Raw genomic sequence first — 27,811 nt, forward strand, 5'->3', positions numbered from 1 at the left:
ATTTTGCAGGTAGATTGTCACCCATTTGCAGAGTTGTTCCACGCAATCTCTAAATCATTGCAGGCCATCTATTTGAAAAATGTTAGTGGAGGAAACATAATGTGCTTTCATGGTAATGTAAAATGCATTAGAAATGAACTGTATGATGCTTACCTCTCAAATTACAGAAAAGACAATGATGACCATATGTGCAAATGCAAATTATATATAAAAATATCATAGATGAATCCCTGAGCTGTAACACTTGTTGTTCATTTCTATAAATATTAACATATCAGGATTTATTTTGACATACCACTAAGATAAGTGCTAGAACTGACAATAATAATGTATAATTTATGTCCTTCCTATTACCTTAACATCACTATGCTTACATTATTGCATAAATTAATTTAATGTTTCTGACATGCAGCAGATGATTCAAGCATTTGTTCTTTTGTCTTCTACTAGTTTCTGTTGCTGTTTTCCAAATTACAGAATATTATTATACTCTAATGTTTATTTTATGGTACATACAATTCATAAAGTCACTTTAAAGTCCTGAGAGCTTTTATTTAGCACTCAGATAAACATGTGTTGTTATATGATACGGAAGGGTCATTAAAGCTTTTGTATATTAAATAACTTTATGCTTGTGATGCAAATTGACAATAGCTGAGAAATGCAAAGCTCAGGATAAGTCAAATCTGCAGCCTATAGTATCTCAGGGTACTTAGGATACTTAGGGAATGGTATGGCTGGTACCAGGGGAAAGTGAGAATCCATCCCAAATGGATATAAAGAGCTCCCAGCTTTAGCAGAAAAACTGTTGTGTTTTGTCACTTGGAGCCACAGTCCTGTTTATTACTCAGTCCATATTATAAGCAGTTGTGTCACAGTGTGCATTTTCATGTGGCCACCAAATGCAAAGTAATTCTGTGCTTGTTCCGTCCCCCCAATTACACTGTGGTTTTGTTTTGCACTTGAGGTAAGAATTCAATTTTGCTTTTTTTTTTTAATACAAAAATCCCTCTTAAAAGGCAGAATAACCTCTCTGGACATTAAATTAGGAACAAGTTTCAAAGAATTGACAGCTAAATCCCTTAATTTCCATGCATTTAGCAGAAATGAAAAACAGTTCCGTTAAAAAAACAACACAGCAGCATCTGTATCATTTCCTTTGGAAATTTTTCAACAATGGATAATTGGAGGCACTTTCAACATTCAGTAATTGTTTGTTAATAGCGACCATGCATCTCCACTGGTATTGGAGTGCAAGAAAGTCAAGCTGTTCACAACTCCTGCAGTAGCCTGCAGAACTCCTGTTGGAGAGGTCCCAGGTCTGAGGCACTGAGCGAACCAAAGAACTTCAGCAAGTGCCATCTGTGTCCCAGGGCTACTGGAAACACAGCACCACCTTTGGCTGTAACAGCTCTGGGTTGTGGAGGGCAGAACACACATTGCAAGAGTTTCAGTGCCAGCACTAACCATCAGTTCATTGGGTCACAGGCTTATTATGTTTGTTTATTGCTTTTTTTTGAATATTAAATAAATGGAGCTAAGGTTAAGACGATGTATCAGTTCAAAGGAGTCACATATGTGAATACTGCAACAAACCCAAAGAAAATATTACTGATCTGGAAAGATCTAGTAAAGACTTGGACACTTGATATTTCATTGCAGCAACCAACTTGTAGGTACCTCATCTTTGGAGCAGAATCTATAGCCTTGAATTATAAGTATACCTACTGGTCTTTTCTGGATAACGATTGAGAAAAGTTAGTCAAGAAAATCTTCAAAACAGTTGTCATTTGCGCAGAGCTACAAAGCACCGAAAGAATACCAGTGAACAGGATACATTTGCTGTGCTGAGGGACTACTGATAAAGCAACCCCTGAAGTAACTTTACAGAGTCCCTCAGCTGCTGCTGAGTTGGATCCTGCTGATGGTGGCTGACACTGAGTGGCCTATTGCAATTTAGTTGCAACCCATGCATTTCAAACCAAACTGAAAAATGGGCATTCTCATAGGATGCTGAGAGTTACAATTTTGCACTACCTTGGTATTGGAAGTTGAACTTAATTAAAACAAAATTTTACATTCTACATTTTAACACTGAGTTGTTTTCCCCATGGCGAAGAGGCACAGGGGAGGCAACTGTATTCTGTAGCATTCAACTGCCATAGCTGCCTTCTGCCTAGAAGGGAATTACTTCTTAAAGGTGCAGTGGGAGCAGTAATCCTATCTGATACCTGGTACAGCAGCAGAAACTACTCCTCACAGAAGTAGACCCCAGTTTGAAAGATAACTGCAGGCAGGAGACAATAATGCTTGCCTCCTGGTAAGAAACTGGTAAGAAAGTGTAGAGGTTAGAAAAGCAACTTCAGCAGTGTATCAGAAGTAGCACACTGAAAAGTCCTTCAAAATGAGCAGCTGGGCAGCGACCATGACTAGGTGGGGGAGCTGCAGCTGATGCTAATTATTACTAATGGTGTCAGCTGCAAAACAGAGTAGAGATTGGAAGCTTGGTGGGGAGTAAGTTTTACACCTGAAATAGCTGGAAGAGAGAGGCAGAGGGACAGTTTAAATTCTTGCGCTTAGAGGAAGGTGTCAGAACAAAAAAGAAAGGCAAGAGGTGTGAGGGGAGGTATAGTAACTAGGCTTCTGTGAAAAGGAAAAAAAGGATAAGATGGTTGAAGGCAGTTGTGAAAAGAATGACGCTGAAAGAAATGAAGCTTTGCTATGATGGAGGTCGTATATGTGCTTCCTTTTCAACTGGTGGAATTACTGGCTGTGGCAGTAAAAGCTGTTGTGTGATATCTAAGGGAGTATATTAAGAAGACCTTACTTCCAACCGCAGGACAGTGGAAACAATATTGGAGGGACAAGGTAACTTTTTCTGATTTGTTGGTTTTTAGTTGTTTGTGGCTGTACTCTCAGTGAATATTACCCCCAGCTTTCAATTGGCAAACCACTGTTGGGCTGAAACTAAAACCATGCCTGCACTTGAAAGTCAGTGACAGTAGAGCTCTAAAAGTCTGTAACACCACTGAAATGTCCCTGGTCTGGATACAGCTGTACTGGCAAAACTAATTCCCAAGAGAGAAATTAGCTATGCTGGCAAAAGCTTCATTTTGCCACAGTAAAACCACATCTATGCTAGGGCTGCTTGCCAGCACAGCTGTGTTGGTTGCAAATCCCATGTCCTCGCACCCCTGACTTTCTGCTAGCAAAAGTTTAGTATTAAATTTTCCTCAAAAAGTAAATAATAGGGAGATTCACTTGTATTTCTTCAAAGCCACTTGTTTTAATATAGAAAGTAAGGCGAAATCAACATAATGTTATAATTTATTCGGTCTCTAAATAGAGCTTTTCTTACTTGTGCTTCTTAGATATTGATTTTTATTTTGTGTTAAGCACTTTAATACCAAGTTATCAAAAATGCAATCTAGTAACCTGAGACACATTACAACTTCAATACAGTGCTGCCTCATTCTGTGCTAAACCACAGTTCTTTGATAAAAAACCTTGATAAAGAGCTGCATTGTACGAAACACAGTACAGCCAGCTGCAAATATTCTGGGGCTATCCAGTAGTAAATAGCATGAAATATAGAATGTGTGGAGGCTAATGCTCTCATTCATTCCTGGATGTATTTTTTTATTTTTTCTTTAAACTAGAAATTAGTTAAAGAAAAGCATATAAAATCTGCCTACCATCAGCTGAAAGCATCAAGAAATCTGAGCGATTTCATCATTTATCTGCCAAACAAGAACACAGTGCAAATATAGATGTACTTTCAGAGCTCTTGAACTAGATTTGAGAGTAAACTGAAATTCTAGATTCGTTCTAGAGTTGGACTTTGCTTTGGTGGGTCAAATAATACTGATTTTACTTCCTTGAATGAGAACAAATCATGCTCTTACTGTTATGGAGGTGTTGATTTAAAAAACAGAAACAAAACAAAAAAATTTCACAAGATGTGTGTATATATAAAGGAAATGAAGATGTCAGCTATTTGCAAGAGGCCTGTGTAGTGAATGACGTTGGTGTATGGCATGTCTCTACCCAGCTTGTTTGTTGATGAATCTGATGCACGTTCCCTTTGCGTAGAAATATGGCTGATGTGAGAAGCTTTGGAGGAGAACAGACTAGCAAATATGAAACTAGGCTTAATAGTCTATTTGCACATCTGTAAGGGAAGAGCACTTTGGTGATCCTCTCTTAAGAGAGTGCTTCATATATAGAATATCCTATTCTAAAATATTACCTGTATCTAATGTGACAGTCATACGAAAACTGTGCTTGTCTAGGCAAACCTTGAAGTGGTGCCAGAGGCTTGCTGGCTTTGAGGCACATTGGGAGTTATTCATAACTCCGTGTGGGTACCTACTAGTGCTGGAATGTGCAAAGTGATTTCTTGAAACCCACACAGAACCTTCAGAAGACTGTCATATTTGATGTAGGTTTTTCATGCTGTAGAGTCTATGCATAAGAAATCATAGCATGCATAAACAGTGCCAAGGCTTGAAATTCCAGGCTTTTCCCAAGGAGGCTGTTCTCAGTTTTTAAAATTATTTTTGGTTGTGCTGCAGCCGGGATATGAGAGTATGAGGTATGACACTCATTGTGTTCTTGGCATTGTGAAAATGACACTTGTTGCTGTAGTTCTAAGTGAATATCTGTGGCAGTGGCATCAAAGTACTAGAATGTGTTCTGCAAAGGCACAGCTTGTCATAAGGGAGGTTTAGACTCAGATAGGTTTAATTGGCTTCCGTCTTCTTTTCCTGGAGCTGTTAACATAAGTTGGGCCTGATTATGTCTCTGCTGAAAAACAGCATCTCCACTGAAGATCTGTAGAAGGTATTGGTATTGTGCCTGCTGCAAGGAGTTTTGATGATGATTAGTTTTCTTTAACAATCAGTAGCTAAGGAGTAGAAGGCAAGACTAGGGCTTGATCTCTTAATGATTATTATTTTTATCATATATACAAGTTTTTGAGGCAAAAAAGTCAGTAACTATAAAAATAAATAAATATAAGAGGGTTGAAAGGGATCACAAAAACTTGTGTTGAACTTGATGATCCTCGTGGGGTCCTCTCCAACTGCAGACAAAGGTTGAAAGTTCCTCTAGGTGAGATTCTTTGCATCAGAGAGCTGCCATACAGCATGAAGTATCGTGATATTGTTATTGTCACACCTGAGTTCAAGAAAGAACTTCCCATATTGGCTGATGTCAGATCAGTATCAGATACTGAAAAAGAATGGATGAAGATCTCTGTTTCAGCAGAGAAAAGCTGACAAAGAATGTAGTGTCAAATGAGCCAGCTATTACTGTGGAGACTTGGGCTACTTGTAGGTGAAATATATACATTTTTAATTAAAGTCCTTGTGCTTTTTTCAAATAAAATTGAGGAAGTGACACTTATTCTGAAAAGGTTAAATTACTGAATCTGTTCTAAATCCAGAAGTTTCTTTTTTTTTTATGTTCTAATGTCCTGAAGATGTCTGTAACACGATAGTTTTCACAAGCTTCAGGTCAACCCATCTCTAAATATTTCTTTCTATGGTGATAAAATAATCTCTTAATGAAAGCCTGAGTTTGCAGTGGACCTTGTCATAGAGTACTTCCGGCCCTTGATAACATTAAATAAATTAAGAATTTATCTGCACTTCTCACTGCGGAGATGCAACCCACATGTTTGTTGTGCTTACTGTCAGTAAAAGAAGAGGTCAAATAGTGCTTTCTTCCTGCACTGTTTTGTGTCACTGCACAATATATGTGCCAAAGAGTTTGGGATCTTGCATTCCTTCAGAAAGGAACTTCCCTACTCTGTGACAGAGAAAGGGTTGCATTTTTGCTTTTTCTCTTGCTTGTGAAAAGTCCATTGAACCAGCCTGAGTAAGGAAGTAAATAGGATTTTGATATTATTTTCACATCACACAGAAGATGAGGTTTACAGGAGATCAGTGGGATAAATAACTTCCTTTCTGCAAGTGGGTCAGTATGTGACTGTAGGCATGGTGGAGCAATTTGAGCTGGCGTTGATGAAAGGTCAAATGCATGGTTATCCCTTTACTTGCCTTGGTGCAGATGTGCTCTTTTGTGTAGTCTCTTTTTACTACCATTACCTAACATACAGCAATAGCTGATGTATGGAAGGGTTCAACTACCTTTCCCCCTTATCTAGTGGGCCCCTATCTGCAGCCCACTATCCCTTCAGCTGGAGTGCCAGTGGAGTTGTCTTGCTCTAATGGCTTGGAAAAGCTAGGACAAGTGGATTGTGCTCTGTGGACCAATTCTGAGCTGCTGAATAAATGCTTTCAGAAGATAAAGACCAGCTTTCTTTGTTTGCTACTCTTCCTTTTTTTAATTATCATTTTTTTTCCTTTGTCTGTGCTGTGTCTTCCAACCTCTTCAGCTTGGAAGGCAACGATGTCATTTCCAAACCTTCAAGGTTCTGAAATCAATAAATGGGGAAGATTCTCTGCTTTGATTATGATCAGCACCAAAGGACAGAAGATACCTCATCTCAATGTAGGGACAGAGAGAGCATAGATGGATTTTGTTTTGTGTAAGCTCTATTACAGAGTTGGTCTCTTGATGAGTAGATGGGATATGAGAATGTTTGCTGTTGTTGAGTTGCAAAACCAGTCATTAGTTGCAGTTAGTGAATGATATTTTTGGTCTTCAAATCAGATGACCAGAGTCTGAGGTCTGCTCTGACTTCAGAGGGAGAGATGTTTGAGGACAAAAGCTAGGTCTCAGGTCCTAACTCTCCTTTTTGCTTTCATTCTTTGGTTATCCTGCATAGAATAATCCTAGTTTTTGATACGTACGCTGCCCATCTCCCATTGAGGAGGGATGTTTGGGAAATTCCTTATGTAGGCAGTAAGACCTGTGGTTAGAGAAGACAGCTGGAGTGTGTTTGACTATCTGCTCAGCATATTTCTGATGATCCAAAGCAGCAGTCAATGGCATGTTCTCTCTACTGCCTAGCAGAGAAGCACCTGACCTGCAGAGGCAAAAGTCTTGCTGTTTGCCTTCATAAGCACGGGGCACCCTGCTGCTGTGATTTTTCCAGAGCTCTGGTGCAGAGTGCAGCAGGCTGCAACCCAGAGGGGTGCTTGTTGCTTTGCATGATCCATGTGTGCAATTTGAGGTGAGTATCAGGCTACAAGCCCTGCAGGACTTGGTAGGAATGAGAAATTCCTGCAAAGAGGATTAATTCATGTGGGAATGATCCTGAAGAGGGAGAATTGTAGAAAATGAAGTCGATCCCCAGCGAGATGGTGTATGATAGAGAGCAAGGTAGGCAGTGCAGAGACTGAGGAGAAAAGTAGTGCGTGAGAAGTGATAAATGTGAAAAAAGAGCAACAAAAAAAGCAACTGGGCTGTGAAATTGAGGGAAAGAAAAGCAGAGTTATTTTCAAAATGCAAACTTCACATTTGATTAATCAGGTGGAGCTGCCAGATGAATTCATTTCTCACAAGTAACCAGCTCACCAGTTGAACTGCAACTCATCCCTTTTAGTTGGTGTGAGTTACAGCCCTACAAGATAGACATGTATTGCACGTAGTAACCTGTAAAATAAGAACATCCTTAAATAGGATGCAGGCAAATGATTTGGCTCCACAAGAGTATTCTCTTTTAATGAAAGTTTTGTACTAGACTTTCTGAAAGAGATGGAGGGAGGCCTTGAAGCAATTGCATAATTTTAAATATTAAGGGTGTAAATTTGATAAAGCCTCAAACCATGCGGAAGGCTTAATTTTCTACATTTACAAATGGATTGTGCATTGGCTTAAAAAGTTCAACTATTTTTTTCTGATTTCCTAAAATTGAGTTTACTTTCTAGCCTTTGAATTCCTACCATTTAGCATTCTACATTATAAGCAGGAAATGCAGTAAAGAGATAAAACAAAGCCTTCTGCTTTTCACGTGCTTCTTTGGAACTTTGACCATGCATGAACATCTTTGTTTCTTTGCAGTGACTTTTCAGTGGTTACTTAGAGATAAAAATGTGTAATTGATCACTGGTAATTTTAATTGAGAGTATTTCTCAAAGTGAAAGATGGTGCAAGGCTGACACTTATGGCAGAAACTTGTTCACAAACCTCAGCCTTGGCCCAGAGTTCTTACTCAGATGTAAGAATTGCTGGTATGTAGTGTGCTGGAGGAAATAAATTGTGTATATAATGCAGTGTACTTTCTTTGACAATTGCCAGAATTGGAGATAACAGTCCTACTTCTGCAACTCCAACAGTCCTACTTCTTTCGCAGGAAACGTCCTGCAAAGCCACTCTGAAAACTGACTTTGCTATAAGCAGAACTAATAGCCCCACAGTATTTTCTGTCAGTGGCTGTCATTGCTCTTGTTGACACAAAAGCGGTGTCTGTTTTTGCTTATGTTATGTTGAGCTATTTAATAATTCAGTTGCTAGTAACAATTGTGAGTCTTACATGTATGCACATTCAGTGGAATGCTTGCATAAATTACTTGCATAACTTTACAAAATGGAAATGAATATTCTTTTCTCAAGTATGCAATTAACAGGAATTTATTAGTAATTCTTAAGGAAACTGTTCAATTGGTTTTGTATTGTTAATTTAATAGTTACTGCTAAGAAACAAAGGCAGTGTGAGGACAGGAGGGAAAGAATAGACCAGAGAGGAACTGAATAGAAGTGCACTGTGTAGATAAAGGGGAGGTGCAAGTTGAAGAACTCTGAACACTCAAGAACAAATGGTGTGAAATGGCCTTGAGTTGTTCTAGGTTGAAGTTTTAACTATCAGAGCAGTGAGACTAGAATTGTCTTCCATGAGCTTTGTGGACCAAAGTTATCATCTCCAAAATGGAGACTCATCAGCTTAAGACAGACCTGATGTGAAATGTACAACTATGGGGCCAGAAGCTTGTAGTCCAGCTAGTGCTCTCAAATTCTGTTTCTGCAGGAGTTTTGTGCGTACAGTTATGCTGTGTATAGCTTGGAAATCTAAAATGACTGTTAGATTAATTGCTATTAAATGCTAACATTGCGTATGTATAGTAGACAGTTAAGCCAGGTTACACACTCCACAAAACCAACAAGAAAAAAATATATACCAACCCACCCCCCAAAAACCATCCCCAAACATCCCTTGGCATATTTATTTTCAAAAATATACTATAAATAATAAATGCCACAGTAATCACTGAGGCTAGAGCTCACCTTGCATTCAGAAAGCGGAAATTTCCTTTACTAAGTACTTCTGTTTTTTTTCTTATCAGCAGTTATTATTTTATATGCAGTCACATTATAACACTAGACAGTAAAAGTAGTAGTTAAGGAGATGTGATTTATTTTTATAAAACCTTTTCATGTGAGACCCCATCCTCACCTCTACTGAAAACAGGCGGAGTGATACAGGCAGAATTTGCATTAAGGTTATTACAGTTCAGCCTAGAAAGTTGCTAGCACTCCATTTTTAGTCTTTGTGTGGATCTGCACATAAAAATTATACTTTTTTTTAATAACGGAAGAGTTTGCTCACAAGCTTATTGATTCATGAATCCATGTGTTCTGGCCAGTATATTATGCAGTGTAAATCAAGAAACTCATGAAAAATAAAAAGTAATGTTATCATATTAGAGAAGTTTGCTCTCTTTGGTGATACATGTGCAATGCCTGTTCCAATAATCGACTGGACTTTTCCCTGCACTTTCAGAAGCCTGCAGGCTAAATGGAAGTGAATGCCGTGGGCATTATGGTCTTGATTATGTGGGGTATCCATTTTCATATCCTGGATGTCTGACCATAGCCTCTGGGCATCTGTAACAGAGGAGCAGGTCTACTAACTCATGCATTTGTTACTTGTACATATAGCTGCACTCTATAATGGTTTGAAGCCCTTGTGCTGTTAAATTACTCCAAGAACTATTTTGAGTAAGTTGCCCTGAATGGCTAATTTTGTTCTGGCTATTGGGTTTCACAGGTACGATTCCTCATTAAATCCCAGCTATTCTGTCCTAAGATTGCCATGCTTTCTGAGTTCTATTTTCACCTTTTTTTTTTTTTTTTTTTATGCCTGTTCTAATAATCACAGTCCCCGGTGTCAGGAAGCTTCCAGTAGCTTAAGTCACTTGGAACAATGTTTCTATGTTAAGTTTTTGTGAAGAGTATGAGGGCTGTCATGCAGTAAACAACAAAAGGGTAAGAGGAAGAAGAGGTACGCAATTTGTATTTTGCTCTATCAGTTTTATGCAAAATGATGTCTTGATTTTCATTCTGAAGTCGATGTTTTTATTGCTGCAGGGAGAATAAGAAAAAAGGTAAAACAAAATGTTTTTCCAGTTCAGTGCACTAGTTCCAGTTTCTGGATTTTAGACATATCAATTTACCCACATAAAAATACATTCATCCAAGTGCAAGAAGAGGTGTTTTTCCTTGGCTTTTCTGGAGCTAATAATTGATGTTGCTAGTAGGAACTAACCAGACAAGTCTCAAACTCAGAATAAGCAAGCTGAGCTGCCATTGTGAGATGGCTTGCTTTTCTATTTTCAAAATACTTGCTTCTTGTCTTCTGCATCTTGTCCCTGAAATAGTTCTGTTTGTTTTTTTTTTTTTAACAATATTTTTTTTCCTTATGTAGCCCAGCTATTGACAACCTCTCCAACATATGTATTGCAAGCTCTTTGTTGAGTCGTGACTAGCTGAAATTTTCCTTGAAGGTCCTGTTCTTAGAAGTCAATTCCTTGATTCAATGCAAAAGCATCTTTAAACAACACTCTCCCTCCTTTCTCTCTCCTCCCTCCCTCCTTTCTCCCTCCCTCCTTTCTCCCTCCTTTCTCTTTTAAGAGCCCATTCCAATGCTTGACCACCCTCTGCCTTTAAAAATTCTTCCTGAGAAAAGAGGTTGAGGGCTATTTGACCCGTCTGGCTTTCTTTATTTGGTTTGGTATGCTGCTATTCTGTGCAGAAGCAGGATAGGTGATCTCCATTTGCACAAACTGAAGGTGCAGCTCTCTTTCCTTCTAGCTGTTTGTTCAGAAGAATAACTTTCTCTGCTTTTGCGGTGGTGGTGTTGTGCATGCATCCACAAGTGACTTAATTCCTTTAAAAAAAAAACAAAAAAAAAAAAACAAAAAAAAAAAAAACAAAAAACAACTGTCAGCCTGAAATCTTGGCTCCTGACACTCCTGGTGGCTATCATGACATTCACCTAGTCAGTTCAAGCAGAGAACCTGAATACTTCAAAAAATGGGGCATGAGGTGTGCTTCTCCAGCTCTGGGGAAAATGATTGGCTGGTGATTTTTCTACCATATCTTCCTGGTTTTCTGCAAAAATGTGAGAAATCGAGATTTAGGAGAAATACGAAAGACTGAGAATAAGCTAATAAGACAAAGTTGTAATGGTAAGAGATGTAAAAGCCCTATAAGAATTCCGTGACAATACTTAACTTTTCCCATACACACGTAGAAGATCTTATGTTGGAAACAACATACACAACAAAAAGGCAGTCTTTGTATTGGATGGCTCCTGGTTTCTTAAAATAGGAAAAAAATGTGTGCATATCCCACACTCTCTCCTACTTTTTTCCTACAAACTGTGTAGCTCAAGGTTGCCCAAGAAGCATATGATAAAGGAGAAAACAGAGCTTGAAGCTTTAGTGTTGGAGTCGGCATTCTAAGTAAGGACCAGCTTTTAAGAGGCACGTGTTCTGAATGCTCTGATATTAATAATGATTAACATAATGGCTGGTAGCCTTATTTCAATATTACAGCATAAAGCTCACTCTTCTTGTGTTTAAAAAAATAAAAAATAAAAAAATGACCTGGATTTCTATCAGCTGTAGTAGAACACTGTTGCAGTGAAGGGCTGTGAAGAGGGGGGAGGGAGTATGAGTCTAAAAATAAGAAATATGTACAGTACATAATTCTAACAATGTTATCTGAAAGACAGTAAAAATAGACTCAATTAGATATTGTCAGAGCTTTTTTCCTCCATGCAGCTGCCTAACTAAATATGACAATTTTTCAACAATATAAAAGTTCCAACACAATGCATCATACATTGTACTGAATTCATTAACACTTTGCTACCTTAAACATCATTGTAAAGAGGGAAAATAATGTAAGGGAAGCTTGTCATTTTTTGTTGTTGCTCCTTTTGTTTCTGTGACATGTTTGGAATTGCATGCCTGCGAGAGTTTTGTGATCTAAATTTAATGATCCTAAAAGGGATTTAGTAAGATATTGTTCTTTTCTCCTGCAGACATCCCTAGGCTGAGTGCTACATGAAAAGTGTGACTCAATTATACAGGAAAAAAATGTAATTTATCTTTAAAAACATAGAGCTTTTTCATGCAGTATCCCCACAAGGATAGAGTGTTAAGTGTAGAGCTTTACTGGCTCTGCTTTGCAACGGTGTAATTCCTATAGAATGAGAATTTGCATATCTAGTACAGAATAATGATGTGCATATATGTACCTCCCCCAATTTTCATTAATAAACATATGACAGTGTCTCACTGCACTTTATAGGAGGGAGATGAGGTTCTTTTAATATCTGTATATCCGGTGTGAGATTAAGAAACAACGGTTCATATGTTGGTCCGACCAATTTATTGCAAAACCTAATCAGGGAGACGGGGAAGGGAAGGAGGGCGATAGAAAAGAGAGGAAAGAAGCAAGAATTGCGTATAGCGCGGATAGCCGCCACCAGGATCCAGCAGCGGTCCCGTCGCACGGCGTTTGAAGGTCCGCGGGGGAACCTATCCTCGTGGTTTTCGGTTCCTCTTTGATCCTTCTTGTTCTCTTGCCTTCGTGACAAGTCATTGAGTGCTCCCTGAGATGGCCATCATCCTGAGATAAGTCCTCACAAAAAAAGCACTTCACAGCTATTTAGCTGCAGCTCATCTCTCTCGTTGCCCCTGGCCTTGTCCACCTGTGTCCTTCTGACAAAGGATTTCACAACCCTTGCCCAGGACTTGTCCATCAAAGTTCTTCAGGCAAAGGGTTTCTCAAACCCTGCCCAGGACTTGCCTGGACTCGAAAAAGTCTGTGTCCCCAGCAGCTTTCAGATGCTGATGTTAACAGAATAATACCTTACAGATAGTTGGTATGTTTGGCTTTGATTTGACATGGAATTTATAGTTCTCTGCTTACATGCAACAATGTCAATCTGTAGAATTAATATAGTGTACAAGGACTGAAACTTTGCTGGCTTCTGTTCAACTTGATGTTCATTAAAACATCAGGCTTCACTCCTGTCCCTCAAAAAAAAAAAAAAAAAAAAAAAAAAAACCAAAACAAACAAACAAAAAACCCCCAAATACCAAACCAACAATACTGTGGGAGCAACCCCAACCCAAATGGCCCTGCTTTGTACTTACTCTGGCCTTAAGAACAATCTGGGCACCTAGATTGGCCTTGAGGAAGGACTGAAGAAGTATTTGATTCATTCTTTTTTGAAAGACATAAGGCTGAGGGCTGGGAAAACATTGGTTATTGTACAGTGAAATTATACAGCTTTTGTTTCCTCTTTTGTCTCCATTTAGGACGACGTGTACTTAGGGCAAATTATCTGGGAGTGCTGCACTCATATTTTGGCATCACCTACCATGTCTCTTCTGCTATGTCCTTTTACCTTTAGCTATGCCCTTTTACCTCCTACCTTTAGGAATCAGGAATTATCTATCCAGTGTGCACAAAAGCTGAGTGCAGTACTGCTGTGATTCGTTAAAAATGATATGCGAGGGGGCAGTAATTAGTTTGGGTGAGGTTAGACTATGGTGCTCTTTGTTCCTAACAAGGAATTCACAGCTGTGTAGATGTGCTTTTCCTGTTGCTGTCTTCTGTGCTCCCATCAGATGTCACTCACTATTTCACGGGACTCTGCAGGTCCAGCTGGGAAGTGATAGAAATGTAAGAGATTAGCTTGACATGGAATTTGTTTTACATGTATGTATATATGTATATACACACAGGATTGTTGTAGAATGTATTATCTCTGTTCTTTCAGTATGAAAGAACAAGACAATGTTTATTAGGGAAACATTTAACAACAGATAAAATCATGGTTACACTTACCTATACGTGGTATACAAAAACATCTAAAAAATCTAGCTGACTGAAAAACACCAAATAACCTAATGGAAGTTTTTGCAATGTTTTTAACTGAATTTTTCAGCCCACGTGGGTTTTTGCAGTTGTGTTCATGGTCTGACAGGCACTGCTGATTGCTTTGTGTTTCTGCATCTGATCTTATGAGTTTCATAGAATCATTGGGCTTGGAATAGACTTCTAATATCTTCTGGTCCAACCACCTAGGTTCCAAGAGCACTGCTAGAGTGGATGTCTCTTCTGTACCATTGCTCTGGGACCATAGCAAACCAATAAAACCTGCTTACATCTACTGAGTACCTTGTCTGGTATGGCAGTCTGTCTTTGGTCAGTTTGTCTTTGGTAGTACTACTGGTAATTCTTTGGTAATACTGAGGTGCAAACTAGTAGGGTTTGTGGCAGCAATCTTCAGTGCTTAAATTAGCAACTGAAAGTTCCTTCTGCTAATTTATGTAAATTACGTGTAGTGCTTTTAGTTTAGGAATATCCTTTACTTAAGGTTACAAAGCCTGATATCATAAAGGTCAGCAGAAATAATTACATAATAATCTGAGATTTTTTTCCAATGGGAACAAGAGGGCATGGGGCCGTGTTGTTCTAAATCCTGCTCTCTTCTGCTTTTCATTGCATTGCTATGGGCTTCTAAACAGCTGAAGGATTTCTGTTCCAAGGAGGTTTGGCTTTGGGTGGTGAATCGGTCCCTCATCTTCGTTACAAAAGTGTCCTTTTTTTAGAGCTCTTCAAGATCCTTTCAGATGAAAGATGCTAATAAATGTAAGATAATGGGTACATGCAAGATTGTCGTCATTAATAAATATTGATGGAAAAAAAAAAAAAGAAAGCCCTCTGTGAACGATGTAAAATAACACCAATGAGTATTTAATCTGCTTTTTTAATTGAATTTTCAGCTTAAAGAGGGGAACTTTTCTTCTTGTTTGAAAATTGAAATAGAAAAATGAATATTGAAATGTATTGGCTTGGGATTTTCAACGCAGTTTAAATAACTAATTAAGAAAAAGTTGCAGGGAGGAAAAACATTAAAATATGCAATAATTTATTTTTAATAAGTGTAAAACAGATTATTTTAATTACCACATTTTTTAAAAATACAGGGTAAATAAAATGCCTTAAATTGTCATTCACAGAGATTTGGTATTGAAGTGTAGAGATTAAAGCTTTTTATCAGTAGATGCAGACAAAAGACTTAATGAATAACGATCACAGAAATTAGCTGAAATGACAGAACCCCCTGTGCTACATATTTAATTCTTCTTTTTCCATGCTCATTGGCTTTTCTCATTACTTTGGTGCTGCTTCTTAGAATAAGCTGTTAGTCAGGTGAGGTTTTGTGGTGTCTTCTATATCAGGATTTCCTTATTGTAAAGCTTTGAAAGTGCTTTTAAATACACCTTATGGCATTTAGAATAACAGCTACCTGGTTCACCCCTTCTGCAGCACACCAGCTTGAAGGTAAATTCTGGTTCATACAATTTTTTTTACACTTGATTTCCAGTCAACCAGGTTTCCACTGTAATCTTTGTGAGCAGTGTTGCCAAAATCACCTAACGCCAGTCTAGCTTTGGCAAAGGCTGTGCATCCTGGCTGGAGTTAAATTTTTATATTGCTACATAAATTTTGGATCCAAGTGCTCCCAATTTAATCCCACAACTTTTCCAGAGAAACCATCCTGCTTCAGTCAGCCTGTGAACTCAGTTCTCTGAACCACAGTGCCTCTTGGAGAGCTGTGCAGTGTAGTGAATATTTCTCCCCTTTGGTGTAACAAATGCAATGCAGAAATAGAGCACAATTGAGCAATACTTGCTGTGTAATGTTGAATGAAAGGGATAGGTTTCCTTTTCTGTATGAGCATGTGCGTTTTGATGCATAACTCACAAACAAGAGCGCGTGTCATTTAGATACTCGCTTCATGTTTACACAAAAGCAGAATCTGACCCCAAAGTGCTGTATTTGCCCTAGTTGTTATAAGGCTGTATGCTCACTGCATTAATGAATAATTGTCCTTTAGAGACCTGTGCTTTAGTTCAGTCTGTTAGGACTGCTGAGCCAACAAGCACAGAAAGAGCTGTGCTTTGGCATGATCCCAAAAAGTTAGAGGTCGTGAGCCAGAAACCCCAGGAAAGCCTTTCGGCTTTCCCGTCAGCCCAGTGTGCTGGAGTTCAGAGCTGGTGATCTCACCTGGAACTGCAGAGCAAGAGGACACAGAGCTGGCAGGGTGGGAGCAGCTGTTTCCAGAGGAAGATGTTTAAAGGGCTCCAAGTCTTCCAACCAGCAGGCAAGTTGTCCCACTACCAAGCAGGAAAATAAGTCATCATTTGCCTCTCGCTTTTGTGAGAAATATTTGTGCTCCGCTTAGCTTGTTCTCTCTGATGCATCCAATTTTCCTCATTCTCTAAGGGGAAGGTGTTACACTGAGAAACCTCTGTCTGTGATACAGAATAGTTCTGTAGTCGGTCTCACTCTCGTTTTAGTACTTCAGATCTCATCTGACGTGGGGGAAAAAAGATCTGTGGGGTTACAGGCAGTTTTGCTAGTTCATAAGGAAACATTAAGGATGGGAGAATTTGGCCCAGAGGTAGCTGGAAGCATTCAGGCTCTGCCAGGATTTAATTCCTTGTGAACTCTGAACTGGAATGGATACAACATACATGCTACTGTTTCTCCATAATTTAGCATCCCCTTTTCCTGGCTTTTATTTTTATTTTTTATTTTTCCATTGGTTTCTTTTAAACCCTGCTGAATGTTTTACCCTTTATAACTCGGATCTCTGCAAGGGGGAGAGTCGCTTGTTTTTTTTACAAGCCTCTTAAGATTCCAGCTAAAAGGTACTGGAGATTTGCCTTCGCTTGTGTTAGTAATGTTGCTGATTCTGGATCCAAGGGCCTCCAGTTCAAATCCCCTGCAGTAGAGTTAGATTTCTCACAAAGTAAAAAGGCACTTCAGATTAAAGAGGCTGACTGAATGCTGCTGTGTAGACCACTAATGTGCTACAAGGGTACTCAGTTCTTTAGCAGGGATTGCTGTGTGCTGCTAGGGGACTTCTCAGGCACTGTTACTTAGAAAATACATGGTACTACACCAGCTCTGGGACTTGTAGATTTGCATTCTCTTTGCAGCTTCATTAACATTTTTAACTGAGACGTATTTAGACAACTCAAGCTGTTTCTATATGGTTGATTTTTGTGTGTTGTCCTCAGAAAACAGCTTATCCTTGTGAGAACAACATAAATTCTACTATTTATTGTTGCAAGCTTTGCTGTTAATCTTCTTCTGATGCCTTAGAATTTCTGGCAAATAATTCCTTCAGAGCTAAAATCCACCATCACTTCTCTTCCATTCTCTCAGTGAATTCTGTGAACCTCTGTCATTAGCATGGCTATTGCCTAGAGAATAAAGTAAGGGGAGGAAGGACATCTTAGTGGGTAGGACACAAGATGCTTCACACTTGTCACCTGATCCACGGAAAATTAATAAATCCCTGTGTACCTTCACCCTATTTATAAATTGCATGCAGTGGTATCTCCTCACCTCTGGAGTGTTTTGCATGCCTTAATTTGTTGAAGGATTTTGAATCTCTCCTATGGAAGCTTTTACAGAAATGAAAGTGCTGCTCTCGTGACTGCAGGAGTCCTGTGTTGTAAAATCTGATGCTGAATCCCATTCCTTGTATGGAGCTGTACCCCTGAATCTGTGATTTTTGTTTTTGGTGTTGAACTACTGGAGGAAAAAAAACTTGTGTAAATATTTCCTTTCCTAACCCTCAGACATCCAGGGCAATCTCTCTGAAAATTGGCTGTTGATTCTGAAACCTGAAGTTTGCTGGATTTGTCATAAGTAACAGTTAATAATTATCACAGGAAATGTCATATGCAATTATGTTTTCAGTCATCTTTTTTTTCGTTCCTAAGAATATCCAATATTAAACACAATTGATTCTTAGATCCCAGAAGTCTGTGGGAATAATGACAGTATACACAGAAGCAAGTAAACTTGATGTATTATGCCATTCACTGTATTTTGTGCAGTTGGCTCTGAAAGTAACACCTTATGTTTATTTTCACGGAAAATACAACAGATAAAAGGAACTCAACTTTGTATGAAACATCAGCTTGAGATTCAGAAAGCACCAAATCTGGACTACATGGTGGATGTTGTAGGGCAGTCCAGCCAGGATTGACAGTGTGCTCCTCCGCCGTCTTCAAACTGGTATGGAGCCTAGTGTTATTGTTTTGCAAAGGAGAGATGGTCATCTTCTGTCTGAACTCTGCAAGTCTGAGCCTTCAGCTCAGTCAGTGGTGTAGTGGTCAGAGTTGTTGGTTTGTTCAGTTTCCAGAATTGGAAATCTAAGAAAAATCTAGAAGGATCACTACTTTCCCACTCTTAAAAAAAAAAAAAAAAAAAGGTGCACATCACTTTACCCATGGTGGTCTATGTTTTGCACACTTTCTTAAATGTGGAATTCACAAATTTCTACAGACCCATTCTTGATACCAGCTTGTAAGAATGATGCCACATCACCAGTAACGATGCAATGCAGGAAAGTGTCACCTTTGGTATTGTATTTGTTCAGTAGGACATTCTTGCATACAGTGTTCTACCTGTTCCTATGCGAGCATTCCTGGGACCCTCCTGACAAAGTTTGTGATGTTATAACGTTGCAACCTTCATTCAGAATGCCTTTAGGCTGATGCACGGTTCCCTGACTATAATCTGCCATTTTGTGCAGGCAAAGTGATTGAGATGCTTTTCATTGCATGGTGTGACAGCTGTGCATGGCCATCTGCAACATGGCTTGTCTTTCATGTCGCTGTTGCCACTGCTGAAACACACCACTCACCACATTATTGTGCTAACGTCCACTGTTTGGTCTCCATAAACATTCAATAAGTGTTATGAATGTCAATGTATGCAATTTTTTTCCTTATGGAGGCATTCAATTCCACGCCTTTGCTTCATATGTCCTTTCATGTCAGACGCCATTTTGTCAGACTGCCACTCTGTTGCCATCTGTTGTACAACAACAAAATGTAGTAGCCTATAGTAAGCAATCTGTGAAATAAAGAATATGCTTCACCATTCCAGCCTTTAAATTGCTTTTGTGCACAGTTGAGGAACAACAACAGAAAAAAAAGGCCAATCCAAATTCTGTTTCCTTTTTAATGCTGTGTTCAGTGAATAGCAAGAAATGATTATGGCACTTGATAAAAATGATCAGCCTTCACAAGGAAAGCAACAAAGAAGAGAGAGTGTGCCAAAGTATAAAACAGCTTAGAGTGGAATAATGATGAAAAATAGGTTGCAATACCAACTTGATTTTCATCAGCTTTTCAGAGAAGAAGAAACAAAGTTGTTTCCAAGGATTCTTCAATAAGTACTTCAGGCTTTCCAACAACATTGACTGTGCATTTTGTGGTAATTCTGCATGCTTTAATTTTAATTCGTAGTCAGGCTGAGATTAGAGAGGGCTGTGATAGAAAATGGCTCTTTTAGAACAAGACTGTCACAACTTCATCTCCAGTCTTTGCTTCTTTGTTGAGAGTCACCAACTTTCCTGTCCCTGCAGGTCATAATTTCTTTTATTCTGATTGAGGAACAGAGGAACTGGAGTTTGAGGAGTGTATGTGTTTATTTTAATTGTCCACAGTGTGTGTCGTGGACCAAATAAGGTTTGAATAACGTTTGCAGTAGCTAAGAAATCAGTAAAGGCTTTTCTTCCCCTCCTGCTTTGAATTCAATTATTTGTCTTTCTCTACTTTCTGGAAGTGAACTGGCTTTGTCCTCTACTCTGTAGTTATGCACTGCAACTGAAGTTCTGCTCACAAAAAGCTTAACAATGCCTCTCAACTGGTTGGAAGCTTTTTGTAAGAAAAGTTGCAGTTTAATGCCGTTCTGTAAAATGAATAAATACAGTATTCACTAACAAATTATACTGACTTGCTATGGATTTCAGACAGCACAAAACAGTTTGTGTGAATCGTGCTTGTTGATCCAACTTCATATAGTTTGTCAGAAAATACCTGTTTATTATTCTTGACAAAACGCCCGCTGGTTATTTTCCTCTCTGTGTTTAAGAGTTGGTAAATTTTCTTCGTGCACCGGGAGCTGCCATCTGCATTTCTAATGATTGCCATTGGGTGGTGCCAGGCAATCAGTATATACAGCATGAGACAATGGTTTCTTTTTTGTACCTACCAAAAATCAAACGAGCTTTAAAATCTGATTGCAAATAAACTAAGCGGTCAGTGCGAAGAGTTAATCTGATGCTTTGTACTATATACCATAAAGGAAGGGTCTGTCTGACATGTGCCATTTTATGTGTGTGTGTAGATATGTATGTATATGTTTGTGTACAGATGTGTGGAAAGTTTGACCTGAAATATATTTTTGCCCTAAGGATACTGATGCCCTGTTTTTGATCGCATTGCACTAATGTGGCTCAATTAATTGCTCTTTTAACATCTCTAAGAATGTTAAGCTTTTGTTACTTGTGTATTAATTACAAACCTGTGAAATGTTAAAGCTGACTGGAGACAGATGATGAATTTCCAGCTTTTGAAAAACAATATCTACTTAATGTACGGTTAAGGGAAACTTTCACCAACTGAAATCAGTTAACAATTAAGTACCCAATGACAGTAATGAAATATTAATATGTTAGCATAATGTTTTAAATACTTCCAACCTATCTAGTACAAAATCTATATTATATTAATGATACAGATGTACCAATTTATTCTTCGAGCTCACTCAGTTTCTAAAATATTTGCTTTGTAAGAACCATAAGGGGAGAAAAAAGGACTGTGGTTAAAATTAAGAAGATATAATGTTTATTGAATACTGTGTTTGAACACCCTACTGTGTGCAAAGTGAAATTATAATAGTTGGGAGTAAAAAAAAAAAAGTCTTAAAAAAAAAACTCACTGGGAACTAATTATGTCAACAGTCTGAAAAATGTTTGATTTTGCATTTCTTTATACATCCATTTTTAATAAAGGGGTTGGAGGTTTCTGTTTATAAAACCATATCTTTAGGGGGGGAAATTAACATTCAAAGCTCATTTGGTCTTGAACACCTTTAGTTAATGTATGAAATGAAATGCAGCGTGTGGCCTTGCAACTAAATAAGCTAAAATTAAAAATGATTTGTTTAACTTACATGGATTTGTATATCTTGTGAGCTTGTCGGAGCAAAACAATTTCTTCTGAAACATTCAGTTTAGTATTTTGCAGGATGCCATTCTTCTATTTTCTCCAGCGCTTGTAGCTTAAAAAATAAAAAGATTTTGACTTTTTTTGAGTTCAAAAATATAATTGGTTTTTAAATAATCTAACGAATGAGTTGAATAATCTCAAAGCCATAAGAATAGCTTTGGAGGATTGGTGTAAATAACCAATGACAGCCAAACATGAATCCTTTGCAATTCACAGTTCTTACCGTGTTAATTTCCCCTCGGTGAGTGGAAGTAAGACCCATTGTGTCAAAAATGATGCCATGAGTGACGTTTTGAGGCTAAAAGCCTCTAAAATATTTGTAATAATTTATACAGTGATTACCCTGTCTAGACCTTTTACTCTTTGCTAGACTTTCATTTAAATGCTGGACATTTTTCAGATCGTAAATCAGTGGCAAATGTGTATATTTGGGCTCTCTGAAGTTTTACTTTGAGAATATTTTCTTAAAGCATTCCAAAACACTGAAATCCAGGGATGGCAAGAAAAAGAAAACAAGTCAAAGGCAAAACCAAAAAATATTTCTGAAGCATTTTGTTGCTAATCCTCCAACTCCAAACGAATAGCAGCGGCAATGAGCTGAGCTGATTCTTGTGACTGATGCTTTTTGCAAAGATGAATCTGACTGACGTTTCATCTAAATCTCTATTCCTCATAACAAATATTTCTTTTCCTCTATTTGTAAGTGCTTTTTAAAGATGCTTCCTTTAAAACAATGTAGCAGTCATTTGCAGCTTTTATGGCAGCTAAATGCATGCTGTTATGCTGGCTTGGTTCTACTGACATTTTAACATTGTTAATAATCACCGGCCATTTATGTGTGCTGTGTAAAGGCATAATGTGCTTTTATATAAAACACTGTTATGAGGGCTCATTATCTTGTGAGGCAGCAGTTATAAAGAAAATTAAACAATTGCAAACTTGCTTTGCCAAGTGTTTTTTAAACAAATTTAAGCGGGCTGATTCCCAGCTCCTACCTGATTCTGTGGGGTTATATATCAAAGCCATTTGAGAGTTGCATGCATAAATTCCTTCGTGCAATCATGAGAGCTCTATACAGTGCGCTTCACAGTGCTCTGCTAACACTGATCAGGAGATGCTTGTTACACAGGCAAGATACTAGAGGGCCGTGAAATAAGTGGTAACCTTTGAAACTAAGTCTAGAGAGGAATCAGTGGTTAAATGGAGTTTACAAATGACCTTATACTTACCAGTGGCCACCGAAGTGTACTGATCTGCAGATCTATAAGCTACTTCTGCTGTTTTACTAAACACTCAAAACACTGGATGTCTATGATTGCATGATCTAAAATTACACGATGTATTTGCACTTCCCATGCTGAGAAAATGTTGAGAATGTAAATATGGGCTATTCAGTTATTTACAGACTGCAGCTCTTTTACCAAGCTCTTTTACACGATGAAAATAATTTTCAACTTCTCCAGTGCATCCACATAAAATGATTTGAACAAAATTTCTTCAGTATTAAAGTAAATAAACGACCAGAAAGCTGCATAGGTTTCTTCCTGTTGCCTGCGTTATAGCAGAGTTACCCTAGCTGAGCATCTTGCCACTTGAAATTCACTTTAAAAATGACTGTTGCTGAGCACCTTCTTGGTGCAGTTTGTGTAATTTCCTTCCTTCTGCTAGGATTCTGCATTTGTCCTTGTAGAACTATGTTTCACTGCTTCTCTGCTTTTATTTTTTTTTTAAATGCAGCACTTAAAAGCATATTGTTGCTGGAGAACTTAGGGAAAACAAATTTTCTTTTTTTCTGCATGTTTAATATTGAAAGCTACGAAGGCGTGGAGCAACTCAGAGAGGCTCAGTTTCAAACTACCTTTCTTCATTAAAAAATAAAATAAAATAACCAGGAGGGTCTAGCACATTATGTCACTAAGTCACACAGTAAGAGGGACCATCAAAGAATGGTGGGAATTATCACAGCAGCTTGCTCCTTGTTAGAAGCATTTACCTCATGACCCTTTCATTTGCCTACTGCCACTTTAGTTTAAGAGTGACAACACTGTATAGCACTCTGCACTTTTTTTTTCCTCCCTTTCCCTTAGCACCAGATGCCTTTGTAGAGCAGGCTGGTGAAGCAGTGAACAAAACCTTGTGGGATAAGTCTGACACTGGAAGTTAATGATTATCAGTCGAAACAAAACACTTGTTTACATGTTGTAGTCATTAGAGGTTCCAGTCAGTCATACCTCGGCTGGGATTCCTGCCAAATGTTTTGAGGGTTCTTTCACAAGCTGTGCAGTTTTGTAAATACAAAAGCACTCTTATTAAGCCTTTTTAGTATTAGACTGTGCAATTAAGATTACGGGTAATTAGATTCCTTTATTTGGTGTAGAATGGTCCAAGATACACACACAACTTTTCCTAGCCACAGGATACCATCAGATTTCTATTTGGGTGTTCCATTACAGATCAATGACTAAAAGAAACTCTTTTGTATTGTGCACATTTTTTCTTTATTAAAAATTGTGATCAAAACTTGGGGCAGTGCGGATTTTTCTTCACCTTACTGTCAGCACCTCTGTCACAGCCATAAAACTTTCTTTTTTGATTAGCATGTCTCAATTTGCTGGAAACATTTTGCTTACATCTCTTTTAGCATTGCTGGCTTTTCATTTCAGCCTCATTACAACTAGGATTAAGGAGGTGATTTGACTATGAAGGAATTTAGGAAAATTTCCAGTAAGCTGAGGATGATTTTAAGTTAACTGCGGGATAACAGAGTTGTAGAAATGAATGTTTCTGTTAACACCTGTGTATTAGTCCATACCTGAATAAATAAATGATTCCTTTGGTATTTCAAGTTGGTATAAAATAGCTCAAGACCAACCATTTTCTTGTAAACAGTTTAAGTGTGTGAAGATGCATCTAATACAAATAATCTTGTGAGATGCTGAGCCTGTTACATGTACTTTTCTTCTTTGACAGAGTTCTCTGTGTTGAGCACGGTGGTAAATTATTTAAGGTTTGGGAGGCCATTTTTTTTGTAACTGTGAATTGTAAGACAACTGAATCATCCATACATATTTTATCTCTATTTTTTTTTCTTTGCCAAAGAAGATATCAGTTTTAGTTGCTCCAATGCAGGACTGCTCGCTTTGACATTTCCCGGTTGTCTGTAGTGCTAGGCAATAATTAAATATCAGGTGCATAAGCTGCTCTTTAATTTGACATGTGTGCTCCAGGCAATAAACACATGCAGTGCAACGTGGGAGTGTAATTGCTAAGGAATAAAATCTTGTACCAAGTGAGATCATTGTATCAGGTACTGTGTGACAGCTCATTTGATCATTATGCCCAGGCTAAAGAGGTTGCCTAATTAGTTTCCATTAAAACTCACCCTTTAATCAGGAATTATTCTTGCATAAAGAATGTCACTTGGTCCAGATGAATGAACAATGGTTCCCACTTGAGATTCAACTATCTGTTACACTTGGGATGCCATATGTCTTTTCAAACAATTCAGCTACAGCAGTACTCCACGAATCTGGATCTCCTAGCGCTAAACAGTATTTACATTTTCTTGATACTAGCCAGTGTTTTATAGAAAAATCACAATGGTATTCCATATACATTTCATCAAGCCAGAGAAGCTACGTTCAAGCAGCAGGAAGTGTGTTGCAAACACGCAGATGACTAATGGGCCTCTCTTAACTAATGTGTCTTGGTTGTTGTTTATATTTTGTAAGTGATACACCACATATATACTATTACCTGGAGCTAGACTTTGGCCTCTCACCTAGAAACATTAAGGTTCATCTAATTTTAATATTTTGAAGGGAAATAACTTTCTAGCTTTTTTTTCTTTTCTTGTGACAACAGCTTTGTCTGCCGAAGCTGATCACAGAAGCAGTTGTGTTTCATTTATTTTTTTCCAAAGAGATCTTGCAAATTCTGTACTTTCCCCCTGCTCCTGCAAGGTGTGTGGCTGGGTGGGTTACTTGGTTCACATATCATATGTGCAGCTCAGTTTTTGAGTATGTTTCAACCTGTGCCATGGGTATGCTTTTGCCAGCTCCCAGTTATTTGTCCAAGTTGGCTCATCAACTGTGTAGCAACTGCAGCAGTGCTTGTCTGAGCTAACCAGGAGTGCTTGAAAGGAGAGGCTTTCAGCGCCTGCTGTCAACACCAGATAGAGAAGAAGGGACTTTAAAGCCAAAGCTCAGATCTTGTAGTCAGTGGCTTCAGTCAAGTGCATTAGTATATCTATCTGCATGTACAGACAAGAACTAGTAAAGCTAGCAAAATGTCATTGGCTGGACCTGTGGTTTCCATTCTAGCCTGTTGAACGAGCTGCTTTCTCCAGATGCATCCTAATAATAAGCTGTGAGCCAGGTATCCCTTCTGCTGTGCAGAGGAGATGGTGTAGGATACTCATGTCTACACTGACTGTATCTTCTAGAATGATGTGCATCTTTTTTCACCTAAATGTCTTACAGGATACCAAAAAAGAAATGTGTCAAATATTTCCCTAATCTTTTTGCAGCTCAGAGTGTTGCGGTCCCCTGTTACTTTTGGAGGAGTGAAAAACTGTGTGAGGATGTTGCATACCTAGACACAATAGCTACTACAGAAACAACCATGGTCTAAGATTACATGAAAGACCACTGCAGGCATTAAGCCATGTGGCATCGGACAAGCATCATTCAGGAAGCCTGCTCCAAGGCCGTTCTTGGTAAGTGTGAATAGTCCAACCTTTATACTTAAACTGTATTAGTTTAATACTGTAAGACCATTGAAGGCAACAGAAGGGCTTGCATGCTTTGAAACCTTTACTATGCGTAGTGAAACTCAAATCATTAGTTTTCTTTCTTGTTGTTGCACTCCCATTTTCCGTACCCAACTGGCAATGTGTGGGACTCAGTGTATGTGGAGCATACAGGAAAAGTAATTAAGAATCTGAGAAAAGAAGCAATTTAATCTGACTCCCTGAATAGCAGAAGCTTTTACTATTTTTCATACTTCAAACTATGCATATAAGAAAACGTATACTCCCATGTTTTTTGAAAGCAGTCCACCTTTACCTAATTCTTTCTGTGTGTGGTTTCTGATAAGTTGGAAGATGGAGAAAAAGGAGTAAATATTTCTGTAAGCATAGAAACCATGAATTTTGATTTCCTCTGGCCTCTTGAGGTCAGTCCATACTGTTTTGGCATTATCCCATGTAGTTTGTGTCCCCTTTTCATATCTCCAGCAAACATATCCTTGGTTCTCTTTCATGTTCTCCAAGCCACTCCTAGTTTTTTCCATGGCCTCTGCTTGCACTCCCCCATGTTTTTGTCGGAGATATGGCTGACTCAGAGTTACAAATACTCTGCTTAGTGTCAATTGCCTTCTCTTGACGATTGGTCAAACAGTATTTCTTGCATCTCAGTTACTTCAGACCCCCAAGTGCCCAGAGGTCTTCCTGGCAATAATTTATACAAATATTTTAGTGAAGCTCCTAAGTGGTATCCAGACTGGTTTAGTAGTACGCAATGCTGAAGATCAGTTATTGCTATGATGTAAATTATCTGCCTTAGTGGCTGTATCATCTTTATTGTTGATAACTCAAAAGCATGGAGAAACTTCTGGTAGCCATGAATGAAGAACCTTCTCCAATTCTGCAAACTAGAAGTGTGTTCACTGAAGAGTATTGAACAGAATATTAACAGAATTGTTTTAATGATTTTGCTCAGAGTAATCTTTTGGCAATGAAGACTAATGCAATGGGAGATAAAGAAGGGGAGAGGGGAATTTGGTAGTACTAATGGCAAAAGAATGCAAAAGTAAAAAATGAGGAAATCAAATGCATTGATATCGTAATTGTATTCGTATGAAGGACAACATTTGCATGAGGGGTTTTTCATCTTTGAATTAGATGAACATCTTTAACATGTAAGTTTTTGTGCTAACACTTAAGTTTTATACTATCAGTTTTTGTTTTGATTGGTGGTTTTGTTTTTGCTTTTTTTTTTTAAGTAATTGCTGCATTTTTCCCTGCCCAACTAGGTGTTTTGTTGTTTTTGTATTTGTAAAAATAAGTTTTACAGATCAATTTTGTGTTTAAAAACAAAAGAAGCATACAAACAAAAAAACCCAAACAAGCAGTGTCTTTATTACTACAAAATGAGGATTTGTTTTTTCCAATTTCACTAGAAGTTCCTTTATTCTTACATAATAGTAGGGGACATGGGAACATCTGAATTCCCTTATACCATGTACTCCATGTTCTATCCCTCTTTCCTCTTGTTTCCTTTGCAACAAAATATTCCAAGTATTTCAAGCCCTCCTTCTATGGATGAATTTCTGTGATTGCCCTCAGTGCCTAGTTCTGAAACCTCTCAGATGTGCACTTCTTTGTGTTCTTTTCAAGAAAGGATAGACAGAAGGCACAAAATTATCCCATGAGAGTAAATTCCATTGATTTATTATACTGAAGATGTTTTAATTATTTTTTTTAACTTTCTAAAGAT

At 38.2% G+C, this 27,811-nt stretch overlaps 1 long non-coding RNA gene across 1 annotated transcript in view; it reads left to right on the forward strand.

The window, feature by feature from the left end:
* Positions 1–2,557: 2,557 nt before the first annotated feature.
* Positions 2,558–27,811, forward strand: part of LOC125694493 (uncharacterized) — a 33,498-nt gene continuing 8,244 nt past the window's right edge. The window contains exons 1-2 of the long non-coding RNA XR_007377585.1: positions 2,558–2,868; positions 25,843–26,031. This is a non-coding gene — a long non-coding RNA (uncharacterized LOC125694493). The remainder of the gene's footprint in view (positions 2,869–25,842; positions 26,032–27,811) is intronic.

Source organism: Lagopus muta, chromosome 6, assembly GCF_023343835.1.
Source record: "Lagopus muta isolate bLagMut1 chromosome 6, bLagMut1 primary, whole genome shotgun sequence".
In the NCBI taxonomy this organism is placed as follows: Eukaryota; Metazoa; Chordata; class Aves; order Galliformes; family Phasianidae; genus Lagopus; species Lagopus muta.